General features: G+C 43.2%; 1 protein-coding gene across 23 annotated transcripts in view; it reads left to right on the top strand.

The window, feature by feature from the left end:
- The window catches only part of dlg2 (discs, large homolog 2 (Drosophila)), a 278208-nt gene that overhangs the window by 65505 nt on the left and 185408 nt on the right, over positions 1 to 27295 (top strand). The window lies entirely within an intron of this gene.

Genomic DNA, 27295 nt, shown 5'->3' with positions numbered 1-27295 from the left:
CATGAATTAGCATGAAGTTAGCACGATGCTAACATGAATTAGCATTGTGCTAACATGAATTAGCATGAAGCTAGCATGATGCTAGCATGATTAGCATGAAGCTAGCATGATGCTAGCATGATTAGCAGGAAGCTAGCATGATGTTAGCATGATTAGCATGAAGCTAACATGAATTAGCATGAAGCTAGCACGACGCTAACATGAATTAGCATGAAGCTAGCACGACGTTAACATGAGTTAGCATGAAGCTAGCACGACGTTAACATGAATTAGCATGAAGCTAGCACGACGTTAACATGAATTAGCATGAAGCTAGCACGACGCTAACTTGAATTAGCATGAAGCAAGCACGACGCTAACATGAATTAGCATGAAGCTAGCACGACGCTAACATGAATTAGCATGAAGCTAGCACGATGCTAACATGAATTAGCATGAAGCTAGCACGACGCTAACATGAATTAGCATGAAGCTAGCACGACGCTGACATGAATTAGCATGAAGCTAGCACGACGCTAACATGAATTAGCATGAAGCTAGCACGATGCTAACATGAATTAGCATGAAGCTAGCACGATGCTAACATGAATTAGCATGAAGCTAGAACGATGCTAACATGAATTAGCATGAAGTTAGCACGATGCTAACATGAATTAGCATGAAGCTAGCACGATGCTAACATGAATTAGCATGAAGCTAGCACGATGCTAACATGAATTAGCATGAAGCTAGCATGAAGCTAACATGAATAAGCATGAAGCTAGCATGATTTATTATGAAATTAGCATAAAGCTAGCACGAAACTAGCATGAAGCTAGTATGACTTAGCATGGAGCTAGCATAAGGCTAACATGACCAAAAGACCCAACCCCCATGTCTCTATGATTTTCGGATCCAGAGATATAAGGCTTTGTTTATTATGTTGCTAGGGTGCTCATATTTGGTTGCTAGGGGCGTGGCTTAATACCTCAATAAGAATCCACCGAGACTGATTGGATGCCTGAGTAAAATGAGCCCACCCCCATGTCTCTGTGACACTGTGCTGCAAAGATATCCATCTGGGCATTTTATAATGGCAGTCTATGGGATATGTTGCTAGGGTGCCCAAAAATGGTTGCTAGGGGCGTGGCTTAATAGCTATGGGGCGATCCTGAGAGACTGATTGGATGCCTGAGTAAAATGAGTCCACCCCCATGTCTCTATGACACTGTAAAGCGAAGATATTCCATCTGGGACGCTTTTATTCCCTTAAATGGGCATGTTTCCTGCCCCGTTATAAGTCAATGGGGAATTTTGGGGGCCTCTTACACCCAAGGGGTACAGCTTACACCCCAATGTGAGGTATGTTCTCACAGTGCCTGCCAGCCTCTTGAAAAGTGGTAACCCACAAGTTTCTACAAATTTCTCGCTTGCAGCTATGACCCGTCAAAGTTTGTCGCAATGTTAAGTAAATGGGACTTTTCCGAAGTTTAATGTCCCGTTTTAGGAATTCTGTAAGTCGGATCCCATCAAAAAGATATAGCACACTTCTTTAGACCAGTCAGAATGTCCGTGGAAAATTTCGTGGATGTAGCTTGAAAGCTGTAGGACGAGTTAGCCGCAGAAATTTTAGTCTCAGAAGAAGAAGAAGAATAATAATAACTAGATAGGTACATTTCCTGAAGAAAATGTGAAGTGGTGCTTGCCGTGGCAAATTTCGGGGGACAATATATGATTATACTCCAAGCCAAAAGTAAAACAATTCAACCCACATGTCTCTACGATATTCTGATGCGAAGATATAAGGCTTTGTTTATTCGGTTGCTAGGGTACTGTATTTGGTTGCTAGGGAGAAAATTGGCATCCACTAGTGATTACACTCCGAGTCACGAGTCAAACGGTCCAAACCCCATGTCTCTACGATGTTCTGATGCGGAGATATAAGGCTTTGTTTACTCTGTTGCTAGGGTACTGTATTTGGTTGCTAGGGAAAAAATTGGCATCCCATAATGATTACACTCTGAGTCACGAGTCAAACGGTCCAACCCCCGTGTCTCTACGATGTTCTGATGCGGAGATATAAGGGTTTGTTTACTCTATTGCTAGGGTACTGTATTTGGTTGCTAGGGAAAAAATGGCATCCACTAGTGATTACCCTCCGAGTCATGAGTCAAACGGTCCAACCCCCGTGTCTCTACGATGTTCTGATGCGGAGATATAAGGGTTTGTTTACTCTGTTGCTAGGGTACTGTATTTGGTTGCTAGGGAAAAAAATGGCATCCACTAGTGATTACCCTCCGAGTCATGAGTCAAACGGTCCAACCCCCGTGTCTCTACGATGTTCTGATGTGGAGATATAAGGCTTTGTTTACTCTGTTGCTAGGGTACTGTATTTGGTTGCTAGGGGCGTGGCTTGGGAGTGGCCAATTGTGCCCAGTGATTACAATCCGAGTCACAAGTAAAACGGTCCAACCCCCGTGTCTCTACGATGTTCTGATGTGGAGATATAAGGCTTTGTTTACTCTGTTGCTAGGGTACTGTATTTGGTTGCTAGGGGCGTGGCTTGGGAGTGGCCAATTGTGCCCAGTGATTACACTCCGAGTCACAAGTAAAACGGTCCAACCCCCGTGTCTCTACGATGTTCTGATGCCGAGATATAACTGTTTGTATTTTATGTTGCTAGGGTGCTCAAAAGTGGTTGCTAGGGGCGTGGCTTAGTAAGTCTTTAAGGATCCTGAGAGACTGATTGGATGCCTGAGTAAAATGAGCCCACCCCCATGTCTCTATGACACTGTGGTGCAAAGATATCCATCCGGGCATTTTATAATGGCAGTCTATGGTATAGGTTGCTAGGGTGCCCAAAATGGTTGCTATGGTAACCTTACACCCCATTGTGGGGGACGTCCTGACAGAGTCTAGCACCCTCTTCAAATTTAGTAACCCACATGTTTCTATGAAATCCTGGCTCGGACCTATGACCCGTCAAAATTTTTGCAATGGTAAGTCTATGGGATTTTGCCCCATTGACTTTTCATTGGGGCACTTTTGGGCACCTCTTACACCCCAGGGGTACAACTTACACCCCATTGTGATCCATGTTCTTACAGAGCCTACCACCCTCTTCAAATGTTGTAACCCACATGTTTCTACAAAATCCTCGAGTGGAGCTATGACTCGTCAAAGTTGGGCGCAATGTTAAGTCAATGGGATTTTTTGGGTGGTTTTTCGCCCCCCTTTCGGAAATCCTGCACCCGATCGCTTATAAAAGTCATAGCACACCTCTCCTCAATAAGCCGGTCGATTTGAGCCCTAATTTATGGGTCTACGACAAACCGTGTGGGACGAGTTACGCGCCGAAAAAGTGTGCAGACATAAGAATAATAAGATATAATAACTAGATATTAAAGTTTGAGGACAAACTTTATGTTGGCTTGAAAAAGCGTAGCCTGAACATTTAAAATGGTTTGACAGAAGTTTATTTTAGTAGGCTATCTGGCTGTTAGCATGATTAGCATGAAGTTAGCATGATTAGCATGAAGCTAGCATGATTAGCATGAAGGTAGCATGATGTTAGCATGATCAGTATGAAGCTAGCATGAAGCTAACATGATTAGCATGAAGCTAACATGAAGCTAACATGATTACCATGAAGCTAGCATGATGCTAGCATGATTAGCATGAAGCTAGCATGAAGCTAACATGATTAGCATGAAGCTAGAATGAAGCTAACATTTATTCCGTTGCTAGGGTACTAAGTTTGGTTGCTAGGGAGAAAATTGGCATCCCATAATGATCAACCTTCAAGCCACAAGTAAAACGGTCCAACCCCCGTGTCTCTATGATGTTCTGAAGCGGAGATATAAGGCTTTGTTTATTCCGTTGCTAGGGTACTAAGTTTGGTTGCTAGGGAGACAATTGGCATCCCATAATGATCAACCTTCAAGCCACAAGTAAAACGGTCCAACCCCCGTGTCTCTATGATGTTCTGAAGCGGAGATATAAGGCTTTGTTTATTCCGTTGCTAGGGTACTAAGTTTGGTTGCTAGGGAGAAAATTGGCATCCCATAATGATCAACCTTCAAGCCACAAGTAAAACGGTCAAACCCCCGTGTCTCTAAGATGTTCTGAAGCAGAGATAAAAGGCTTTGTTTATTCCGTTGCTAGGGTACTAAGTTTGGTTGCTAGGGAGAAAATTGGCATCCCATAATGATCAACCTTCAAGCCACAAGTAAAACAGTCCAACCCCCATGTCTCTATGATGTTCTGAAGCGGAGATATAAGGCTTTGTTTATTCCGTTGCTAGGGTACTAAGTTCGGTTGCTATGGAGAAAATTGGCATCCCATAATGATCAACCTTCAAGCCACAAGTAAAACGGTCCAACCCCCGTGTCTCTACAATGTTCTGATGCTGAGATATAAGGCTTTGTTTATTCCGTTGCTAGGGTACTAAGTTTGGTTGCTAGGGAGGAAATTGGCATCCCATAATAATCAACCTTCAAGCCACAAGTAAAACGGTCCAACCCCCGTGTCTCTAAGATGTTCTGAAGCGGAGAAATAAGGCTTTGTTTATTCCGTTGCTAGGGTACTAAGTTTGGTTGCTAGGGAAAAAAATGGCATCCCATAATGATCAACCTTCAAGCCACAAGTAAAACGGTCCAACCCCCGTGTCTCTATGATGTTCTGAAGCGGAGATATAAGGCTTTGTTTATTCCGTTGCTAGGGTACTAAGTTTGGTTGCTAGGCAGAAAATTGGCATCCCATAATGATCAACCTTCAAGCCACAAGTAAAACGGTCAAACCCCTGTGTCTCTAAGATGTTCTGAAGCGGAGATAAAAGGCTTTGTTTATTCCGTTGCTAGGGTACTAAGTTTGGTTGCTAGGGAGAAAATTGGCATCCCATAATGATCAACCTTCAAGCCACAAGTAAAACGGTCCAAACCCCATGTCTCTATGATGTTCTGAAGCGGAGATATAAGGCTTTGTTTATTCCGTTGCTAGGGTACTAAGTTTGGTTGCTAGGGAGAAAATTGGCATCCCATAATGATCAACCTTCAAGCCACAAGTAAAACGGTCCAACCCCCGTGTCTCTATGATGTTCTGAAGCGGAGATATAAGGCTTTGTTTATTCCGTTGCTAGGGTACTAAGTTTGGTTGCTAGGGAGAAAATTGGCATCCCATAATGATCAACCTTCAAGCCACAAGTAAAACGGTCCAACCCCCGTGTCTCTATGATGTTCTGAAGCGGAGATATAAGGCTTTGTTTATTCCGTTGCTAGGGTACTAAGTTTGGTTGCTAGGGAGAAAATTGGCATCCCATAAAGATCAACCTTCAAGCCACAAGTAAAACGGTCCAACCCCCGTGTCTCTATGATGTTCTGAAGCGGAGATATAAGGCTTTGTTTATTCCGTTGCTAGGGTACTAAGTTTGGTTGCTAGGGAGAAAATTGGCATCCCATAATGATCAACCTTCAAGCCACAAGTAAAACGGTCAAACCCCCGTGTCTCTATGATGTTCTGAAGCGGAGATATAAGGCTTTGTTTATTCCGTTGCTAGGGTACTAAGTTTGGTTGCTAGGGAGAAAATTGGCATCCCATAATGATCAACCTTCAAGCCACAAGTAAAACGGTCCAACCCCCGTGTCTCTATGATGTTCTGAAGCGGAGATATAAGGCTTTGTTTATTCCGTTGCTAGGGTACTAAGTTTGGTTGCTAGGGAGAAAATTGGCATCCCATAATGATCAACCTTCAAGCCACAAGTAAAACGGTCCAACCCCCGTGTCTCTATGATGTTCTGAAGCGGAGATATAAGGCTTTGTTTATTCCGTTGCTAGGGTACTAAGTTTGGTTGCTAGGGAGAAAATTGGCATCCCATAATGATCAACCTTCAAGCCACAAGTAAAACGGTCCAACCCCCGTGTCTCTATGATGTTCTGAAGCGGAGATATAAGGCTTTGTTTATTCCGTTGCTAGGGTACTAAGTTTGGTTGCTAGGGAGAAAATTGGCATCCCATAATGATCAACCTTCAAGCCACAAGTAAAACGGTCCAACCCCCGTGTCTCTATGATGTTCTGAAGCGGAGATATAAGGCTTTGTTTATTCCGTTGCTAGGGTACTAAGTTTGGTTGCTAGGGAGAAAAATGGCATCCCATAATGATCAACCTTCAAGCCACAAGTAAAACGGTCCAACCCCCATGTCTCTACGACACTCTAAAGTAAAGATATTCCATCTGGGACGCTTTCATTCCCTTATATGGGCATGTTTCCTGCCCCATTATAAGTCAATGGGAAATAGTGGGGGCCTCTTACACCCCAGGGGTATAGCTTACACCCCATTGTGATGTATGTTCTTACAGAGCCTGTCAGCCTCCTTAAATGTGGTAAGCCACAAGTTTCTACAAGTTTCTTACTCACAGCTATGACCCGTCAAAGTTTGTCTCAATGTTAAGTCAATGGAAATTTTGGGGTGTTCGAGCCCCCCGTTTAGGAATTCGGAAGGTCCCATCAGTTAGAAAAGATATAGCACACTAAGTCAGAGCAGTCTGAAGGTCTGTGGAAAATTTGGTGCATGTAGCTTGAAAGCCCTAGGACGAGTTAGTGTCGGAAATTTAGTCTCAGAAGAAAGCGGAATAATAATAATAAAAATAAGTTTAATAGCAATAACAATATATTGGCTTTTTCAAAGCCAACATAATAACTAGATAGGTACATTTCCTGAAGAAAATGTGAAGTGGTGCTTGCCGTGGCAAATTTCGGGGGACAATATATGATTATACTCCAAGCCAAAAGTAAAACAATTCAACCCACATGTCTCTACGATATTCTGATGCGAAGATATAAGGCTTTGTTTATTCGGTTGCTAGGGTACTGTATTTGGTTGCTAGGGAGAAAATTGGCATCCACTAGTGATTACCCTCCGAGTCACGAGTCAAACGGTCCAACCCCCGTGTCTCTACGATGTTCTGATGCGGAGATATAAGGCTTTGTTTACTCTGTTGCTAGGGTACTGTATTTGGTTGCTAGGGAAAAAATTGGCATCCACTAGTGATTACCCTCCGAGATACGAGTCAAACGGTCCAACCCCCGTGTCTCTACGATGTTCTGATGCGGAGATATAAGGCTTTGTTTACTCTGTTGCTAGGGTACTGTATTTGGTTGCTAGGGAAAAAAATGGCATCCACTAGTGATTACCCTCCGAGTCACGAGTCAAACGGTCCAAACCCCATGTCTCTACGATGTTCTGATGCGGAGATATAAGGCTTTGTTTACTCTGTTGCTAGGGTACTGTATTTGGTTGCTAGGGAAAAAAATGGCATCCACTAGTGATTACCCTCCGAGTCACGAGTCAAACGGTCCAAACCCCGTGTCTCTACGATGTTCTGATGCTGAGATATAAGGCTTTGTTTACTCTGTTGCTAGGGTACTGTATTTGGTTGCTAGGGAAAAAAATGGCATCCACTAGTGATTACCCTCCGAGTCACGAGTCAAACGGTCCAACCCCCGTGTCTCTACGATGTTCTGATGCGGAGATATAAGGCTTTGTTTACTCTGTTGCTAGGGTACTGTATTTGGTTGCTAGGGAAAAAAATTGCATCCACTAGTGATTACCCTCCGAGTCATGAGTCAAACGGTCCAACCCCCATGTCTCTACGATGTTCTGATGTGGAGATATAAGGCTTTGTTTACTCTGTTGCTAGGGTACTGTATTTGGTTGCTAGGGGCGTGGCTTGGGAGTGGCCAATGATGTGCCCAGTGATTACACTCCGAGTCACAAGTAAAACGGTCCAACCCCCGTGTCTCTACGATGTTCTGATGTGGAGATATAAGGCTTTGTTTACTCTGTTGCTAGGGTACTGTATTTGGTTGCTAGGGGCGTGGCTTGGGAGTGGCCAATTATGTGTCCAGTGATTACACTCCGAGTCACAAGTAAAACGGTCCAACCCCCGTGTCTCTACGATGTTCTGATGCGGAGATATAAGGCTTTGTTTACTCTGTTGCTAGGGTACTGTATTTGGTTGCTAGGGGCGTGGCTTGGGAGTGGCCAATGATGTGCCCAGTGATTACACTCCGAGTCACAAGTAAAACGGTCCAAACCCCGTGTCTCTACGATGTTCTGATGCGGAGATATAAGGCTTTGTTTATTCGGTTGCTAGGGTGCTCAAATTTGGTTGCTAGGGGCGTGGCTTGGGAGTGGCCAATGATGTGCCCAATTGTTACACCCCTAGTCACAAGTAAAACGGTCCAACCCCCGTGTCTCTACGATGTTCTGATGCCGAGATATAACTGTTTGTATTTTATGTTGCTAGGGTGCTCAAAAGTGGTTGCTAGGGGCGTGGCTTAGTAAGTCTGTAAGGATCCTGAGAGACTGATTGGATGCCTGAGTAAAATGAGCCCACCCCCATGTCTCTATGACACTGTGGTGCAAAGATATCCATCCGGGCATTTTATAATGGCAGTCTATGGTATAGGTTGCTAGGGTGCCCAAAATGGTTGCTATGGTAACCTTACACCCCATTGTGGGGGACGTCCTGACAGAGTCTAGCACCCTCTTCAAATTTAGTAACCCACATGTTTCTATGAAATCCTCGCTCGTACCTATGACCCGTCAAAGTTTTTGCAATGTTAAGTCTATGGGATTTTGCCCCATTGACTTTTCATTGGGGCACTTTTGGGCACCTCTTACACCCCAGGGGTACAACTTACACCCCATTGTGATCCATGTTCTTACAGAGCCTACCACCCTCTTCAAATGTTGTTACCCACATGTTTCTACAAAATCCTCGAGCGGAGCTATGACTCGTCAAAGTTGGGCGCAATGTTAAGTCAATGGGATTTTTTGGGTGGTTTTTCGCCCCCCTTTCGGAAATCCTGCACCCGATCGCTTATAAAAGTCATAGCACACCTCTCCTCAATAAGCCGGTCGATTTGAGCCCTAATTTATGGGTCTACGACAAACCGTGTGGGACGAGTTACGCGCCGAAAAAGTGTGCAGACATAAGAATAATAAGATATAATAATAATAATAATAACTAGATAGGTACATTTCCTGAAGAAAATGTGAAGTGGTGCTTGCCGTGGCAAATTTCGGGGAACAATATATGATTATACTCTAAGTCACGAGTCAAACGGTCCAACCCCCGTGTCTCTACGATGTTCTGATGCGGAGATATAAGGCTTTGTTTACTCTGTTGCTAGGGTACTGTATTTGGTTGCTAGGGAAAAAAATGGCATCCACTAGTGATTACCCTCCGAGTCACGAGTCAAACGGTCCAAACCCCATGTCTCTACAATGTTCTGATGCGGAGATATAAGGCTTTGTTTACTCTGTTGCTAGGGTACTGTATTTGGTTGCTAGGGAAAAAAATTGCATCCACTAGTGATTACCCTCCGAGTCATGAGTCAAACGATCCAACCCCCGTGTCTCTACGATGTTCTGATGCGGAGATATAAGGCTTTGTTTACTCTGTTGCTAGGGTACTGTATTTGGTTGCTAGGGAAAAAAATGGCATCCACTAGTAATTACCCTCCGAGTCACGAGTCAAACGGTCCAAACCCCTTGTCTCTACGATGTTCTGATGCGGAGATATAAGGCTTTGTTTACTCTGTTGCTAGGGTACTGTATTTGGTTGCTAGGGAAAAAAATTGCATCCACTAGTGATTACCCTCCGAGTCATGAGTCAAACGGTCCAACCCCCGTGTCTCTACGATGTTCTGATGCGGAGATATAAGGCTTTGTTTACTCTGTTGCTAGGGTACTGTATTTGGTTGCTAGGGAAAAAAATGGGATCCACTAGTGATTACCCTCCGAGTCATGAGTCAAACGGTCCAAACCCCATGTCTCTACGATGTTCTGATGCGGAGATATAAGGCTTTGTTTACTCTGTTGCTAGGGTACTGTATTTGGTTGCTAGGGAAAAAATGGCATCCACTAGTGATTACCCTCCGAGTCATGAGTCAAACGGTCCAACCCCCATGTCTCTACGATGTTCTGATGCGGAGATATAAGGCTTTGTTTACTCTGTTGCTAGGGTACTGTATTTGGTTGCTAGGGGCGTGGCTTGGGAGTGGCCAATGATGAGCCCAGTGATTACACTCCGAGTCACAAGTAAAACGGTCCAACCCCCGTGTCTCTACGATGTTCTGATGCGGAGATATAAGGCTTTGTTTACTCTGTTGCTAGGGTACTGTATTTGGTTGCTAGGGGCGTGGCTTGGGAGTGGCCAATGATGTGCCCAGTGATTACACTCCGAGTCACAAGTAAAACGGTCCAAACCCCGTGTCTCTATGATGTTCTGATGCGGAGATATAAGGCTTTGTTTATTCGGTTGCTAGGGTGCTCAAATTTGGTTGCTAGGGGCGTGGCTTGGGAGTGGCCAATGATGTGCCCAATTGTTACACCCCTAGTCACAAGTAAAACGGTCCAACCCCCGTGTCTCTACGATGTTCCGATGCCGAGATATAACTGTTTGTATTTTATGTTGCTAGGGTGCTCAAAAGTGGTTGCTAGGGGCGTGGCTTAGTAACTCTGTAAGGATCCTGAGAGACTGATTGGATGCCTGAGTAAAATGAGCCAACCCCCATGTCTCTATGACACTGTGGTGCAAAGATATCCATCTGGGCATTTTATAATGGCAGTCTATGGGATAGGTTGCTAGGGTGCTCAAAAGTGGTTGCTAGGGGCGTGGCTTAATAGCTCTGAGATGATCCTGAGAGACTGATTGGATGCCCGAGTAAAATGAGCCCACCCACTTATCTCTACGACACTGTAAAGCAAAGATATCCCATCTGGAATGATTTTATTCCCTTATATGGGCGTGTTCCCTGCCCCATTATAAGTCAATGGGAAATTTCGGGTGCTTCTTACACCCCAGGGGTACAGCTTACACCCCATTGTGATGTATGCTCTTACAGAGCCTACCACCCTCTTCAAATGTTATAACCCACATGCTTCTACCAAATCCTCGAGCGGAGCTATGACCCGTCAAAGTTTGGCCCAATGTTAAGTCAATGGGATTTTTCGGGTGGTTTTTCGCCCCCCTTTCGGAAATCCTGCACCCGATCTCTTATAAAAGTCATAGCACACCTCTCCTCAATAATCCGGTCAATTTGAGCCCTCTTTCGTGTGTCTACGACCAACCGTGCGGGACGAGTTACGCGCCGAAAAAGTGTGCAGACATAAGAATAATAAGATATAACTAGATAGGTACATTTCCTGAAGAAAATGTGAGTGGTGCTTGCCGTGGCAAGTTTCGTGGGACAATTTATGATTATACTTCAAGCCAAAAGTCAAACGATCCAACCCCCGTGTCTCTACGATGTTCTGATGCGGAGATATAAGGCTTTGTTTACTCTGTTGCTAGGGTACTGTATTTGGTTGCTAGGGAAAAAAATTGCATCCACTAGTGATTACCCTCCGAGTCATGAGTCAAACGGTCCAACCCCCGTGTCTCTACGATGTTCTGATGCGGAGATATAAGGCTTTGTTTACTCTGTTGCTAGGGTACTGTATTTGGTTGCTAGGGAAAAAAATGGGATCCACTAGTGATTACCCTCCGAGTCACGAGTCAAACGGTCCAAACCCCATGTCTCTACAATGTTCTGATGCGGAGATATAAGGCTTTGTTTACTCTGTTGCTAGGGTACTGTATTTGGTTGCTAGGGGCGTGGCTTGGGAGTGGCCAATGATGAGCCCAGTGATTACACTCCGAGTCACAAGTAAAACGGTCCAACCCCCGTGTCTCTACGATGTTTTGATGCGGAGATATAAGGCTTTGTTTACTCTGTTGCTAGGGTACTGTATTTGGTTGCTAGGGGCGTGGCTTGGGAGTGGCCAATGATGTGCCCAGTGATTACACTCCGAGTCACAAGTAAAACGGTCCAAACCCCGTGTCTCTACGATGTTCTGATGCGGAGATATAAGGCTTTGTTTATTCGGTTGCTAGGGTGCTCAAATTTGGTTGCTAGGGGCGTGGCTTGGGAGTGGCCAATGATGTGCCCAATTGTTACACCCCTAGTCACAAGTAAAACGGTCCAACCCCTGTGTCTCTACGATGTTCTGATGCCGAGATATAACTGTTTGTATTTTATGTTGCTAGGGTGCTCAAAAGTGGTTGCTAGGGGCGTGGCTTAGTAAGTCTGTAAGGATCCTGAGAGACTGATTGGATGCCTGAGTAAAATGAGCCCACCCCCATGTCTCTATGACACTGTGGTGCGAAGATATCCATCTAGGCATTTTATAATGGCAGTCAATGGTATAGGTTGCTAGGGTGCCCAAAATGGTTGCTATGGTAACCTTACACCCCATTGTGGGGGACGTCCTGACAGAGTCTAGCACCCTTTTCAAATTTAGTAACCCACATGTTTCTATGAAATCCTGGCTCGGACCTATGACCCGTCAAAATTTTTGCAATGGTAAGTCTATGGGATTTTGCCCCATTGACTTTTCATTGGGACACTTTTGGGCACCTCTTACACCCCAGGGGTACAACTTACACCCCATTGTGATCTATGTTTTTACAGAGCCTACCACCCTCTTCAAATGTTGTAACCCACATGTTTCTACAAAATCCACGAGCGGAGCTATGACCCATCAAAGTTGGGCCCAATGTTAAGTCAATGGGATTTTGGGGGTGGTTTTACGCCCCCCTTTCGGAAATCCTGCACCCGATCCCTTATAAAAGTCATAGCACACCTCTCCTCAATAATCCGGTCGATTTGAGCCCTCTTTCATGGGTCTACAACAAAGCGTGCGGGACGAGTTAATTGCCGAAAAAAGTGTCCGGATGTAAGAATAAAATATAATAATAATAATAATATCCCTGAGCAATAGTAATAGTGATGCTTTGCATAAATGCAAGCACCACTAATAATAATAACTAGATATTAAAGTTTGAGGACAAACTTTATGTTGGCTTGAAAAAGCGTAGCCTGAACATTTAAAATGGTTTGACAGAAGTTTATTTTAGTAGGCTATCTGGCTGTTAGCATGATTAGCATGAAGTTAGCATGATTAGCATGAAGCTAGCATGATTAGCATGAAGGTAGCATGATGTTAGCATGATCAGTATGAAGCTAGCATGAAGCTAACATGATTAGCATGAAGCTAACATGAAGCTAACATGATTAGCATGAAGCTAGCATGATGCTAGCATGATTAGCATGAAGCTAGCATGAAGCTAACATGATTAGCATGAAGCTAGAATGAAGCTAACATTTATTCCGTTGCTAGGGTACTAAGTTTGGTTGCTAGGGAGAAAATTGGCATCCCATAATGATCAACCTTCAAGCCACAAGTAAAACGGTCCAACCCCCGTGTCTCTATGATGTTCTGAAGCGGAGATATAAGGCTTTGTTTATTCCGTTGCTAGGGTACTAAGTTTGGTTGCTAGGGAGAAAATTGGCATCCCATAATGATCAACCTTCAAGCCACAAGTAAAACGGTCCAACCCCCATGTCTCTATGATGTTCTGAAGCGGAGATATAAGGCTTTGTTTATTCCGTTGCTAGGGTACTAAGTTTGGTTGCTAGGGAGACAATTGGCATCCCATAATGATCAACCTTCAAGCCACAAGTAAAACGGTCCAACCCCCGTGTCTCTATGATGTTCTGAAGCGGAGATATAAGGCTTTGTTTATTCCGTTGCTAGGGTACTAAGTTTGGTTGCTAGGGAGAAAATTGGCATCCCATAATGATCAACCTTCAAGCCACAAGTAAAACGGTCAAACCCCCGTGTCTCTAAGATGTTCTGAAGCAGAGATAAAAGGCTTTGTTTATTCCGTTGCTAGGGTACTAAGTTTGGTTGCTAGGGAGAAAATTGGCATCCCATAATGATCAACCTTCAAGCCACAAGTAAAACAGTCCAACCCCCATGTCTCTATGATGTTCTGAAGCGGAGATATAAGGCTTTGTTTATTCCGTTGCTAGGGTACTAAGTTCGGTTGCTATGGAGAAAATTGGCATCCCATAATGATCAACCTTCAAGCCACAAGTAAAACGGTCCAACCCCCGTGTCTCTACAATGTTCTGATGCTGAGATATAAGGCTTTGTTTATTCCGTTGCTAGGGTACTAAGTTTGGTTGCTAGGGAGGAAATTGGCATCCCATAATAATCAACCTTCAAGCCACAAGTAAAACGGTCCAACCCCCGTGTCTCTAAGATGTTCTGAAGCGGAGAAATAAGGCTTTGTTTATTCCGTTGCTAGGGTACTAAGTTTGGTTGCTAGGGAGAAAAATGGCATCCCATAATGATCAACCTTCAAGCCACAAGTAAAACGGTCCAACCCCCGTGTCTCTATGATGTTCTGAAGCGGAGATATAAGGCTTTGTTTATTCCGTTGCTAGGGTACTAAGTTTGGTTGCTAGGCAGAAAATTGGCATCCCATAATGATCAACCTTCAAGCCACAAGTAAAACGGTCAAACCCCTGTGTCTCTAAGATGTTCTGAAGCGGAGATAAAAGGCTTTGTTTATTCAGTTGCTAGGGTACTAAGTTTGGTTGCTAGGGAGAAAATTGGCATCCCATAATGATCAACCTTCAAGCCACAAGTAAAACGGTCCAAACCCCATGTCTCTATGATGTTCTGAAGCGGAGATATAAGGCTTTGTTTATTCCGTTGCTAGGGTACTAAGTTTGGTTGCTAGGGAGAAAATTGGCATCCCATAATGATCAACCTTCAAGCCACAAGTAAAACGGTCCAACCCCCGTGTCTCTATGATGTTCTGAAGCGGAGATATAAGGCTTTGTTTATTCCGTTGCTAGGGTACTAAGTTTGGTTGCTAGGGAGAAAATTGGCATCCCATAATGATCAACCTTCAAGCCACAAGTAAAACGGTCCAACCCCCGTGTCTCTATGATGTTCTGAAGCGGAGATATAAGGCTTTGTTTATTCCGTTGCTAGGGTACTAAGTTTGGTTGCTAGGGAGAAAATTGGCATCCCATAAAGATCAACCTTCAAGCCACAAGTAAAACGGTCCAACCCCCGTGTCTCTATGATGTTCTGAAGCGGAGATATAAGGCTTTGTTTATTCCGTTGCTAGGGTACTAAGTTTGGTTGCTAGGGAGAAAATTGGCATCCCATAATGATCAACCTTCAAGCCACAAGTAAAACGGTCCAACCCCCGTGTCTCTATGATGTTCTGAAGCGGAGATATAAGGCTTTGTTTATTCCGTTGCTAGGGTACTAAGTTTGGTTGCTAGGGAGAAAATTGGCATCCCATAATGATCAACCTTCAAGCCACAAGTAAAACGGTCCAACCCCCGTGTCTCTATGATGTTCTGAAGCGGAGATATAAGGCTTTGTTTATTCCGTTGCTAGGGTACTAAGTTTGGTTGCTAGGGAGAAAATTGGCATCCCATAATGATCAACCTTCAAGCCACAAGTAAAACGGTCCAACCCCCGTGTCTCTATGATGTTCTGAAGCGGAGATATAAGGCTTTGTTTATTCCGTTGCTAGGGTACTAAGTTTGGTTGCTAGGGAGAAAAATGGCATCCCATAATGATCAACCTTCAAGCCACAAGTAAAACGGTCCAACCCCCATGTCTCTACGACACTCTAAAGTAAAGATATTCCATCTGGGACGCTTTTATTCCCTTTTATGGGCATGTTTCCTGCCCCATTATAAGTCAGTGGGAAATTTTGGGGGCCTCTTACACCCCAGGGGTATAGCTTACACCCCATTGTGATGTATGTTCTTACAGAGCCTGCCAGCCACCTTAAATGTGGTAAGCCACAAGTTTCTACAAGTTTCTCACTCACAGTTATGACCCGTCAAAGTTTGTCTCAATGTTAAGTCAATGGAAATTTTGGGGTGTTCGAGCCCCCCGTTTAGGAATTCGGAAGGTCCCATCAGTTAGAAAAGATATAGCACACTAAGTCAGAGCAGTCTGAAGGTCTGTGGAAAATTTGGTGCATGTAGCTTGAAAGCCCTAGGACGAGTTAGTGTCGGAAATTTAGTCTCAGAAGAAAGCGGAATAATAATAATAACTAGATATTAAAGTTTGAAGACAAACTTTATGTTGGCTTGAAAAAGCGTAGCCTGAACGTTTAAAACGGATTGACAGAAGTTTAGTTTAGTAGGCTATCTGGCAGTTAGTATGTTTAAGTATAAAGCTAACATGATTAGCATGAAGCTAGCATGAAGCTACCATGATTAGCATGAAGCTAGCATGATGCTAGCATGATTAGCATGAAGCTAGCATGATGCTAGCATGATTAGCATGAAGCTACCATGATGCTAGCATGAAGCTAGCATGATTAGCATGAAGCTAACATGATGTTACCATGATTAGCATGAAGCTAGCATGATGCTAGCATGATTAGCATGAAGCTAGCATGATGCTAGCATGATTAGCATGAAGCTAACATGAAGCTAGCATGATTAGCATGTAGCTAACATGATGTTAGCATGATTAGCATGTAGCTAGCATGAAGCTAGCATGATGCTAGCATGATTAGCATGAAGCTAGCATGATGCTAGCATGATTAGCATGAAGCTAGCATGATGCTAGCATGATTAGCATGAAGCTAGCATGATGCTAGCATGATTAGCATGAAGCTAGCATGATGCTAGCATGATTAGCATGAAGCTAGCATGATGCTAGCATGATGTTAGCATGATTAGCATGAAGTTAGCATGATGCTAGCATGATTAGCATGAAGCTAGCATGATTAGCATGAGCTAACATGATGCTAGCATGATTAGCATGAAGCTAGCATGATGCTAGCATGATTAGCATGATGCTAGCATGATTAGCATGAAACTAGCATGATGTTAGCATGATTAGCATGTAGCTAGCATGATGCTAGCATGATTAGCATGAAGCTAGCATGATGCTAGCATGATTAGCATGAAGCTAGCATGATGCTAGCATGATTAGCATGAAGCTAGCATGATGCTAGCATGATTAGCATGAAGCTAGCATGATGCTAGCATGATTAGCATGAAGCTAGCATGATTAGCATGAAGCTAGCATGATGCTAGCATGATTAGCATGTAGCTAGCATGATGTTAGCAAGATTAGCATGAAGCTAGCATGAAGCTAGCATGAAGCTAGCATGATTTAACGTGAAGCTAGCATGATTAGCATGATGCTAGCATGATTAGCATGAAGCTAGCATGATTAGCATGAAGCTAGCATGATGCTAGCATGATTAGCATGTAGCTAGCATGAATCTAGCATGAAGCTAGCATGATGCTAGCATGATTAGCATGAAGCTAGCATGATGCTAGCATGATTAGCATGAAGCTAGCATGATTAGCATGAAGCTAGCATGATGCTAGCATGATTAGCATGTAGCTAGCATGAAGCTAGCACGATTAGCATGAAGCTAGCATGATGCTAGCATGATTAGCATGTAGCTAGCATGAAGCTAGCACGATTAGCATGAAGCTAGCATGATGCTAGCACGATTAGCATGAAGCTAGCATAAAGCTAGCATGATTAGCATGAAACTAGCATGATTCTAGCATGATTAGCATGAAGCTAGCATGAAGCTAGCATGATGCTAGCATGATTAGCATGAAGCTAGCATGATGCTAGCATGATTAGCATGAAGCTAGCATGAAGCTAGCATGATTTAACGTGAAGCTAGCATGATTAGCATGATGCTAGCATGATTAGCATGAAGCTAGCATGATTAGCATGAAGCTAGCATGATGCTAGCATGATTAGCATGTAGCTAGCATGAATCTAGCATGAAGCTAGCATGATGCTAGCATGATTAGCATGAAGCTAGCATGATGCTAGCATGATTAGCATGAAGCTAGCATGATTAGCATGAAGCTAGCATGATGCTAGCATGATTAGCATGTAGCTAGCATGAAGCTAGCACGATTAGCATGAAGCTAGCATGATGCTAGCACGATTAGCATGAAGCTAACATAAAGCTAGCATGATTAGCATGAAACTAGCATGATTCTAGCATGATTAGCATGAAGCTAGCATAATGCTAGCATGATTAGCATGAAGCTAGCATGATGCTAGCATGATTAGCATGAAGCTAGCATGAAACTAGCAAGATTAACATGAAGCTAGCATGAAGCTAGCATGAGAATAGCATGATTAGCATGAAGCTAGCATGATTTAACGTGAAGGTAGCATGATTAGCATGATGCTAGCATGATTAGCATTAAGCTAGCACTATTTAGCTTGCAGCTAACAAGATTTAACATGAAGTTAGCATGATTTAGCATGAAGTTAGCAAGATTTATTATGAAATTAGCATAAAGCTAGCATGAAACTAGCATGAAGCTAGTATGACTTAGCATGGAGCTAGCATGAAGCTAACATGACCCAAAGACCCAACCCCCATGTCTCTATGATGTTCAGATCCAGAGATATAAGGCTTTGTTTATTATGTTGCTAGGGTGCTCAAATTGGTTGCTAGGGGCGTGGTTTAATACCTCAGTAGGAATCCTAAGAGACTGATTGGATGCCTGAGTAAAATGAGCCCACCCCTATGTCTCTATGACACTCTGGTGTAAAGATATCCATCTGGGCTTTTTATAATGGTAGTCTATGGGAGATGTTGCTAGGGTACCCAAAATTGTTGCTAGGGGCGTGGCTTAATAGCTCTGGGGCGATCCTAAGAGACTGATTGGATGACTGAGTAAAATGAGCCCACCCCCATGTCTTTACGACACTCTAAAGTGAAGATATTCCATCTGGGACGCTTTTACTCCCTTATATGGGCATGTTTCCTGCCCCATTATAAGTCAATGGGAAATTTTGGGGGCCTCTTACACCCCAGGGGTACAGCTTACACCTTAATGTGATGTATGTTTTTACAGAGCCTGTCAGCCTCCTTAAATGTGGTAAGCCACAAGTTTCTACAAGTTTCTCACTCGCAGCTATGGCCCGTCAAAGTTTGTCTCCATGTTAAGTAAATGGGAAATTTGGGGTGTTTGAGCGCCCCGTTTAGGAATTCGGAAGGTCCCATCAGTTAGAAAAGATATAGCACACTAAGTCAGACCAGTCTGAAGGTCCGTGGAAAATTTGGTGCATGTAGCTTGAAAGCTCTAGGACGAGTTAGTGTCCAAAATTTTGGGGTGCTAAGAAGAATAATAATAATAACTAGATAGGTACATTTCCTGAAGAAAATGTGAGTGGTGCTTGCCGTGGCAAGTTTCGGGGGACACTTTATGATTATACTCCAAGCCAAAAGTCAAACGATCCAACCCCTGTGTCTCTACGATGTTCTGATGCGAAGATATAAGGCTTTGTTTACTCTGTTGCTAGGGAACTGTATTTGGTTGCTAGGGAAAAAAATGGCATCCACTAGTGATTACCCTCCGAGTCACGAGTCAAACGGTCCAAACCCCATGTCTCTAGGATGTTCTGATGCGGAGATATAAGGCTTTGTTTACTCTGTTGCTAGGGTACTGTATTTGGTTGCTAGGGAAAAAAATGGCATCCACTAGTGATTACCCTCCGAGTCATGAGTCAAACGGTCCAACCCCCGTGTCTCTACGATGTTCTGATGTGGAGATATAAGGCTTTGTTTACTCTGTTGCTAGGGTACTGTATTTGGTTGCTAGGGGCGTGGCTTGGGAGTGGCCAATGATGTGCCCAGTGATTACACTCCGAGTCACAAGTAAAACGGTCCAACCCCCGTGTCTCTACGATGTTCTGATGCGGAGATATAAGGCTTTGTTTACTCTGTTGCTAGGGTACTGTATTTGGTTGCTAGGGGCGTGGCTTGGGAGTGGCCAATTATGTGCCCAGTGATTACACTCCGAGTCACAAGTAAAACGGTCCAACCCCCGTGTCTCTACGATGTTCTGATGTGGAGATATAAGGCTTTGTTTACTCTGTTGCTAGGGTACTGTATTTGGTTGCTAGGGGCGTGGCTTGGGAGTGGCCAATGATGTGCCCAGTGATTACACTCCGAGTCACAAGTAAAACGGTCCAAACCCCGTGTCTCTACGATGTTCTGATGCGGAGATATAAGGCTTTGTTTACTCTGTTGCTAGGGTACTGTATTTGGTTGCTAGGGGCGTGGCTTGGGAGTGGCCAATGATGTGCCCAGTGATTACACCCCTAGTCACAAGTAAAACGGTCCAACCCCCGTGTCTCTACGATGTTCTGATGCCGAGATATAACTGTTTGTATTTTATGTTGCTAGGGTGCTCAAAAGTGGTTGCTAGGGGCGTGGCTTAGTAAGTCTGTAAGGATCCTGAGAGACTGATTGGATGCCTGAGTAAAATGAGCCCACCCCCATGTCTCTATGACACTGTGGTGCAAAGATATCCATCCGGGCATTTTATAATGGCAGTCTATGGTATAGGTTGCTAGGGTGCCCAAAATGGTTGCTATGGTAACCTTACACCCCATTGTGGGGGACGTCCTGACAGAGTCTAGCACCCTCTTCAAATGTAGTAACCCACATGTTTCTATGAAATCCTGGCTCGGACCTATGACCCGTCAAAATTTTTGCAATGGTAAGTCTATGGGATTTTGCCCCATTGACTTTTCATTGGAGCACTTTTGGGCACCTCTTACACCCCAGGGGTACAACTTACACCCCATTGTGATCCATGTTCTTACAGAGCCTACCACCCTCTTCAAATGTTGTAACCCACATGTTTCTACAAAATCCTCGAGCGGAGCTATGACTCGTCAAAGTTGGGCGCAATGTTAAGTCAATGGGATTTTTTGGGTGGTTTTTCGCCCCCCTTTCGGAAATCCTGCACCCAATCGCTTATAAAAGTCATAGCACACCTCTCCTCAATAAGCCGGTCGATTTGAGCCCTAATTTATGGGTCTACGACAAAGCGTGCGGGACGAGTTACGCGCCGAAAAAGTGTCCAGAAAAAGAAGAATAATAACTAGATAGGTACATTTCCTGAAGAAAATGTGAGTGGTGCTTGCCGTGGCAAGTTTCGGGGACAATTTATGATTATACTCCAAGCCAAAAGTAAAGCAATTCAACCCACATGTCTCTACGATATTCTGATGCGAAGATATAAGGCTTTGTTTATTCGGTTGCTAGGGTACTGTATTTGGTTGCTAGGGAGAAAATTGGCATCTACTAGTGATTACACTCCGAGTCACGAGTCAAACGGTCAAACCCCCGTGTCTCTACGATGTTCTGATGCGGAGATATAAGGCTTTGTTTACTCTGTTGCTAGGGTACTGTATTTGGTTGCTAGGGAAAAAATGGCATCCACTAGTGATAACACTCTGAGTCACGAGTCAAACGGTCCAACCCCCGTGTCTCTACGATGTTCTCATGCGGAGATATAAGACTTTGTTTACTCTGTTGCTAGGGTACAGTATTTGGTTGCTAGGGAAAAAATTGGCATCCCATAATGATTACACTCCGAGTCACGAGTCAAATGGTCCAACCCCCGTGTCTCTACGATGTTCTGATGCGGAGATATAAGGCTTTGTTTACTCTGTTGCTAGGGTACTGTATTTGGTTGCTAGGGAAAAAATTGGCATCCCATAATGATTACACTCTGAGTCACTAGTCAAACTGTCCAACCCCCGTGTCTCTACGATGTTCTGGTGCGGAGATATAAGGCTTTGTTTACTCTGTTGCTAGGGTACTGTATTTGGTTGCTAGGGAAAAAATTGGCATCCCATAATGATTACACTCTGAGTCACGAGTCAAACGGTCCAACCCCCGTGTCTCTACGATGTTCTGATGCAGAGATATAAGGCTTTGTTTATTCGGTTGCTAGGGTACTGTATTTGGTTGCTAGGGAAAAGTTTGACATCCCATAGTGATTACCCGCCGAGTCACGAGTCAAACGGTCCAACCCCCGTGTCTCTACGATGTTCTGATGCTGAGATATAAGGCTTTGTTTACTCTGTTGCTAGGGTACTGTATTTGGTTGCTAGGGAAAAATTTGACATCCCATAGTGATTACCCGCCGAGTCACGAGTCAAACGGTCCAACCCCCGTGTCTCTACGATGTTCTGATGCGTAGATATAAGGCTTTGTTTACTCTGTTGCTAGGGTACTGTATTTGGTTGCTAGGGAAAAAATTGGCATCCCATAATGATTACACTCTAAGTCACGAGTCAAACGGTCCAACCCCCATGTCTCTATGATGTTCTGATGCGGAGATATAAGGCTTTGTTTACTCTGTTGCTAGGGTACTGTATTTGGTTGCTAGGGAAAAAATTGGCATCCCATAATGATTACACTCTGAGTCACGAGTCAAACAGTCCAACCCCCGTGTCTCTACGATGTTCTGATGCGGAGATATAAGGCTTTGTTTACTCTGTTGCTAGGGTACTGTATTTGGTTGCTAGGGATAAAATTGGCATCCCATAATGATTACACTCTGAGTCACGAGTCAAACGGTCCAACCCCCGTGTCTCTACGATGTTCTGATGCGGAGATATAAGGCTTTGTTTACTCTGTTGCTAGGGTACTGTATTTGGTTGCTAGGGAAAAAATTGGCATCCCATAATGATTACACTCTGAGTCACGAGTCAAACGGTCCAACCCCCGTGTCTCTACGATGTTCTGATGCGGAGATATAAGGCTTTGTTTACTCTGTTGCTAGGGTACTGTATTTGGTTGCTAGGGAAAAAATTGGCATCCTATAATGATTACACTCTGAGTCACGAGTCAAACGGTCCAACCCCCGTGTCTCTACGATGTTCTGATGCGGAGATATAAGGCTTTGTTTACTCTGTTGCTAGGGTACTGTATTTGGTTGCTAGGGAAAAAATTGGCATCCCATAATGATTACACTCTGAGTCACGAGTCAAACGGTCCAACCCCCGTGTCTCTACGATGTTCTGATGCGGAGATATAAGGCTTTGTTTACTCTGTTGCTAGGGTACTGTATTTGGTTGCTAGGGAAAAAATTGGCATCCCATAATGATTACACTCTGAGTCACGAGTCAAACGGTCCAACCCCCGTGTCTCTATGATGTTCTGATGCGGAGATATAAGGCTTTGTTTACTCTGTTGCTAGGGTACTGTATTTGGTTGCTAGGGATAAAATTGGCATCCCATAATGATTACGCTCTGAGTCACGAGTCAAACGGTCCAACCCCCGTGTCTCTATGATGTTCTGATGCAGAGATATAAGGCTTTGTTTACTCTGTTGCTAGGGTAGTGTATTTGGTTGCTAGGGAAAAAATTGGCATCCCATAATGATTACACTCTGAGTCACGAGTCAAACGGTCCAACCCCTGTGTCTCTACGATGTTCTGATGCGGAGATATAACTGTTTGAATTTTATGTTGCTAGGGTGCTCACAAGTGGTTGCTAGGGGCGTGGCTTAATACCTATGTAAGGATCCTGAGAGACTGATTGGATGCCTGAGTAAAATGAGCCCACCCCCATGTCTCTATGACACTGTGGTGCAAAGATATCCATCTGGGCATTTTATAATGGCAGTCTATGGGAGATGTTGCTAGGGTGCCCAAAATTGTTGCTAGGGGCGTGGCTTAATAGCTCTGGGATGATCCTGAGAGACTGATTGGATGCCCGAGTAAAATGAGCCCACCCACTTATCTCTACGACACTGTAAAGCAAAGATATCCCATCTGGAACGGTTTTATTCCCTTATATGGGCGTGTTCCCTGCCCCATTATAAGTCAATGGGAATTTTCGGGGGCCTCTTACACCCCAGGGGTACAACTTACACCCCAATGTCATGTATGTTCTTACAGAGCCTACCACCCTCTTCAAATGTTGTAACCCACATGTTTCTACAAAATCCTCGAGCGGAGCTATGAGTTGTCAAAGTTGGGCCCAATGTTAAGTCAATGGGATTTTTCGGGTGGTTTTTCGCCCCCCTTTCGGAAACCCTGCACCCGATCGCTTATAAAAGATATAGCCACCATTTCCTCAATAAGCCGGTTGATTTGAGCTCTCTTTCATGGGTCTACGACAAACCGTGCGGGACGAGTTACGCGCCGAAATTTTGTCCAGAAATAAGAATAAAAATAATAATAATATCCCTGAGCAATAGTAATAGTGATGCTTTGCATAAATGCAAGCACCACTAACTAGATATTAAAGTTTGAAGACAAACTTTATGTTGGCTTGAAAAAGCGTAGCCTGAACGTTTAAAACGGATTGACAGAAGTTTAGTTTAGTAGGCTATCTGGCAGTTAGTATGTTTAAGTATGTAGCTAACATGATTAGCATGAAGCTAGCATGAAGCTAACATGATTAGCATGAAGCTAGCATGATGCTAGCATGATTAGCATGAAGCTAGCATGATGCTAGCATGATTAGCATGAAGTTAGCATGATGCTAGCATGATTAGCATGAAGCTAGCATGATGCTAGCATGATTAGCATGAAGTTAGCATGATGCTAGCATGATTAGCATGAAGCTAGCATGATGCTAGCATGATTAGCATGAAGCTAGCATGATTAGCATGAAGCTAGCATGATGCTAGCATGATTAGCATGAAGCTAGCATGATGCTAGCATGATTAGCATTAAGCTAGCATGATGCTAGCATGATTAGCATGTAGCTAGCATGATTAGCATGTAGCTAGCATGATGCTAGCATGAAGCTAGCATGATGCTAGCATGATTAGCATGAAGCTAGCATGATGCTAGCATGATTAGCATGAAGCTAGCATGATGCTAGCATGATTAGCATGAAGCTAGCATGATGCTAGCATGATTAGCATGAAGCTAGCATGATGCTAGCATGATTAGCATGTAGCTAGCATGAAGCTAGCATGATGTTAGCATGATTAGCATGAAGCTAGCATGATGCTAGCATGATTAGCATGAAGCTAGCATGATTAGCATGAAGCTAGCATGAAGCTAGCATGATGCTAGCATGATTAGAATGAAGCTAGCATGATTAGCATGAAGCTAGCATGATGTTAGCATGATTAGCATGTAGCTAGCATGAAGCTAGCATGATGCTAGCATGATTAGCATGAAGCTAGCATGATGCTAGCATGATTAGCATGAAACTAGCATGATTCTAACATGATTAGCATGAAGCTAGCATGATGCTAGCATGATTAGCATGAAGCTAGCATGAAACTAGCAAGATTAGCATGAAGCTAGCATGAAGCTAGCACGAGGCTTGCATGATTAACATGAAGTTAGCATGAGAATAGCATGATTAGCATGAAGCTAGCATGATTTAACGTGAAGCTAGCATGATTAGCATGATGCTAGCATGATTAGCATTAAGCTAGCACTATTTAGCGTGCAGCTAACAAGATTTAACATGAAGTTAGCATGATTTAGCATGAAGTTAGCAAGATTTATTATGAAATTAGCATAAAGCTAGCATGAAACTAGCATGAAGCTAGTATGACTTAGCATGGAGCTAGCATGAAGCTAACATGACCCAAAGACCCAACCCCCATGTCTCTAAGATGTTCAGATCCAGAGATATAAGGCTTTGTTTATTATGTTGCTAGGGTGCTCAAATTGGTTGCTAGGGGCGTGGTTTAATACCTCAGTAGGAATCCTAAGAGACTGATTGGATGCCTGAGTAAAATGAGCCCACCCCTATGTCTCTATGACACTCTGGTGTAAAGATATCCATCTGGGCTTTTTATAATGGTAGTCTATGGGAGATGTTGCTAGGGTACCCAAAATTGTTGCTAGGGGCGTGGCTAAATAGCTTTGGGGCGATCCTAAGAGACTGATTGGATGACTGAGTAAAATGAGCCCACCCCCATGTCTCTACGACACTCTAAAGTAAAGATATTCCATCTGGGACGCTTTTATTCCCTTATATGGGCATGTTTCCTGCCCCATTATAAGTCAATGGGAAATTTTGGGGGCCTCTTACACCCCAGGGGTATAGCTTACACCCCATTGTGATGTATGTTCTTACAGAGCCTGTCAGCCACCTTAAATGTGGTAAGCCACAAGTTTCTACAAGTTTCTCACTCACAGCTATGACCCGTCAAAGTTTGTCTCAATGTTAAGTCAATGGAAATTTTGGGGTGTTCGAGACCCCCGTTTAGGAATTCGGAAGGTCCCATCAGTTAGAAAAGATATAGCACACTAAGTCAAACCAGTCTGAAGGTCTGTGGAAAATTTGGTGCATGTAGCTTGAAAGCCCTAGGACGAGTTAGTGTTTATAATTTTGGGGGGAGAAAAAGAATAATAATAATAATAATAATAATAATAAGTTTAATAGCAATAACAATATATTGGCTTTTTCAAAGCCAACATAATAATAAGTTTAAAAGCAATAACAATATGTTGGCTTTTTCAAGCCAACATAAAAATAAGTTTAATAGCAATAACAATATATTGGCTTTTTCAAAGCCAACATAATAATAATAAGTATGAGCAATAATAATAGTGATGCCTTGCATAAATGCAAGCACCACTAATAAGTATGAGCAATAATAATAGTGATGCCTTGCATAAATGCAAGCACCACTAATAAGTATGAGCAATAATAATAGTGATGCCTTGCATAAATGCAAGCACCACTAATAAGTTTAAATACAATATCAGTATGTTGGCTTTGTCAAGCCAACATAATAATAATAAAAAGCCCAGTAAGAACAGTACAGCGCATTTTCAATGCACTGTAATTAACCTGTCTTTAAAGATTTTAACTATAAAACTTAGCAATTATTTTAATTCTAAATTATAACTTTATTTTCAGTGGACAAGCATTTCAGATAAAACTTCTTAACTGCATTACTTTAACATCTGTAACAAGCAAGGCACTTTTAAATTAGTATAGAGGAGTTTCTCCTCCTGCCCTTAGAGAACAAAATTATTTGAAATAAAAATACATACATTCAAAATATATATAAAAAATGTTAATAAAAATGTATTTCACCTTTCAAATCTGAGAGCAATTCTTTTAAAAGTATTTGATTAAGTATAATGTGGTCCCGCGGGCCGTATTAAAATTTACCCCGGGCCGCCAGTTGCCCATCCCTGGTCTAGAAAATGTCCCTGAGCCTTCTGTATGAACAAAAACATGTCCCGAAAATGTTCTGGGATCACATGTGTGGCTTTTCGAGAGAGAAATCACGGATAATTAGCAAACTTCACCCGCTGTGGAAAAAATACGTCAAGCGTCTTTACGGGATCTTTACGGTATGTGTGTGAATGCATGCACAGATTCCGGAAAATCATTGTCAGTGTGAATCAACCAAAAAAATCAAACAATCCCGGAAAAATCCTGGACTCATTTTCTGTGTATTTTCCGTAATCTCTGTGTGAAAGAGCTAATTGAAAGACATTCTAGAGATTCCAGTGCAGGAAGAAGTGCACACTGACATTTAATACTTAAAGCTGCAATTCGTATTTTTTACCTCTCTATCGCCATCTCTCATTGTACAGTAATCTGTTGGGTTTGGGGGCGGGGTTAAAACTTTATTTCTAACATTTG

Source organism: Paramisgurnus dabryanus, chromosome 10 (genome assembly GCF_030506205.2).
Source record: "Paramisgurnus dabryanus chromosome 10, PD_genome_1.1, whole genome shotgun sequence".
NCBI classification, from domain to species: Eukaryota; Metazoa; Chordata; class Actinopteri; order Cypriniformes; family Cobitidae; genus Paramisgurnus; species Paramisgurnus dabryanus.
The sequence above is the reverse complement of the archived record's forward strand: the minus strand, read 5'-3'. Positions and strand labels throughout refer to the sequence as shown.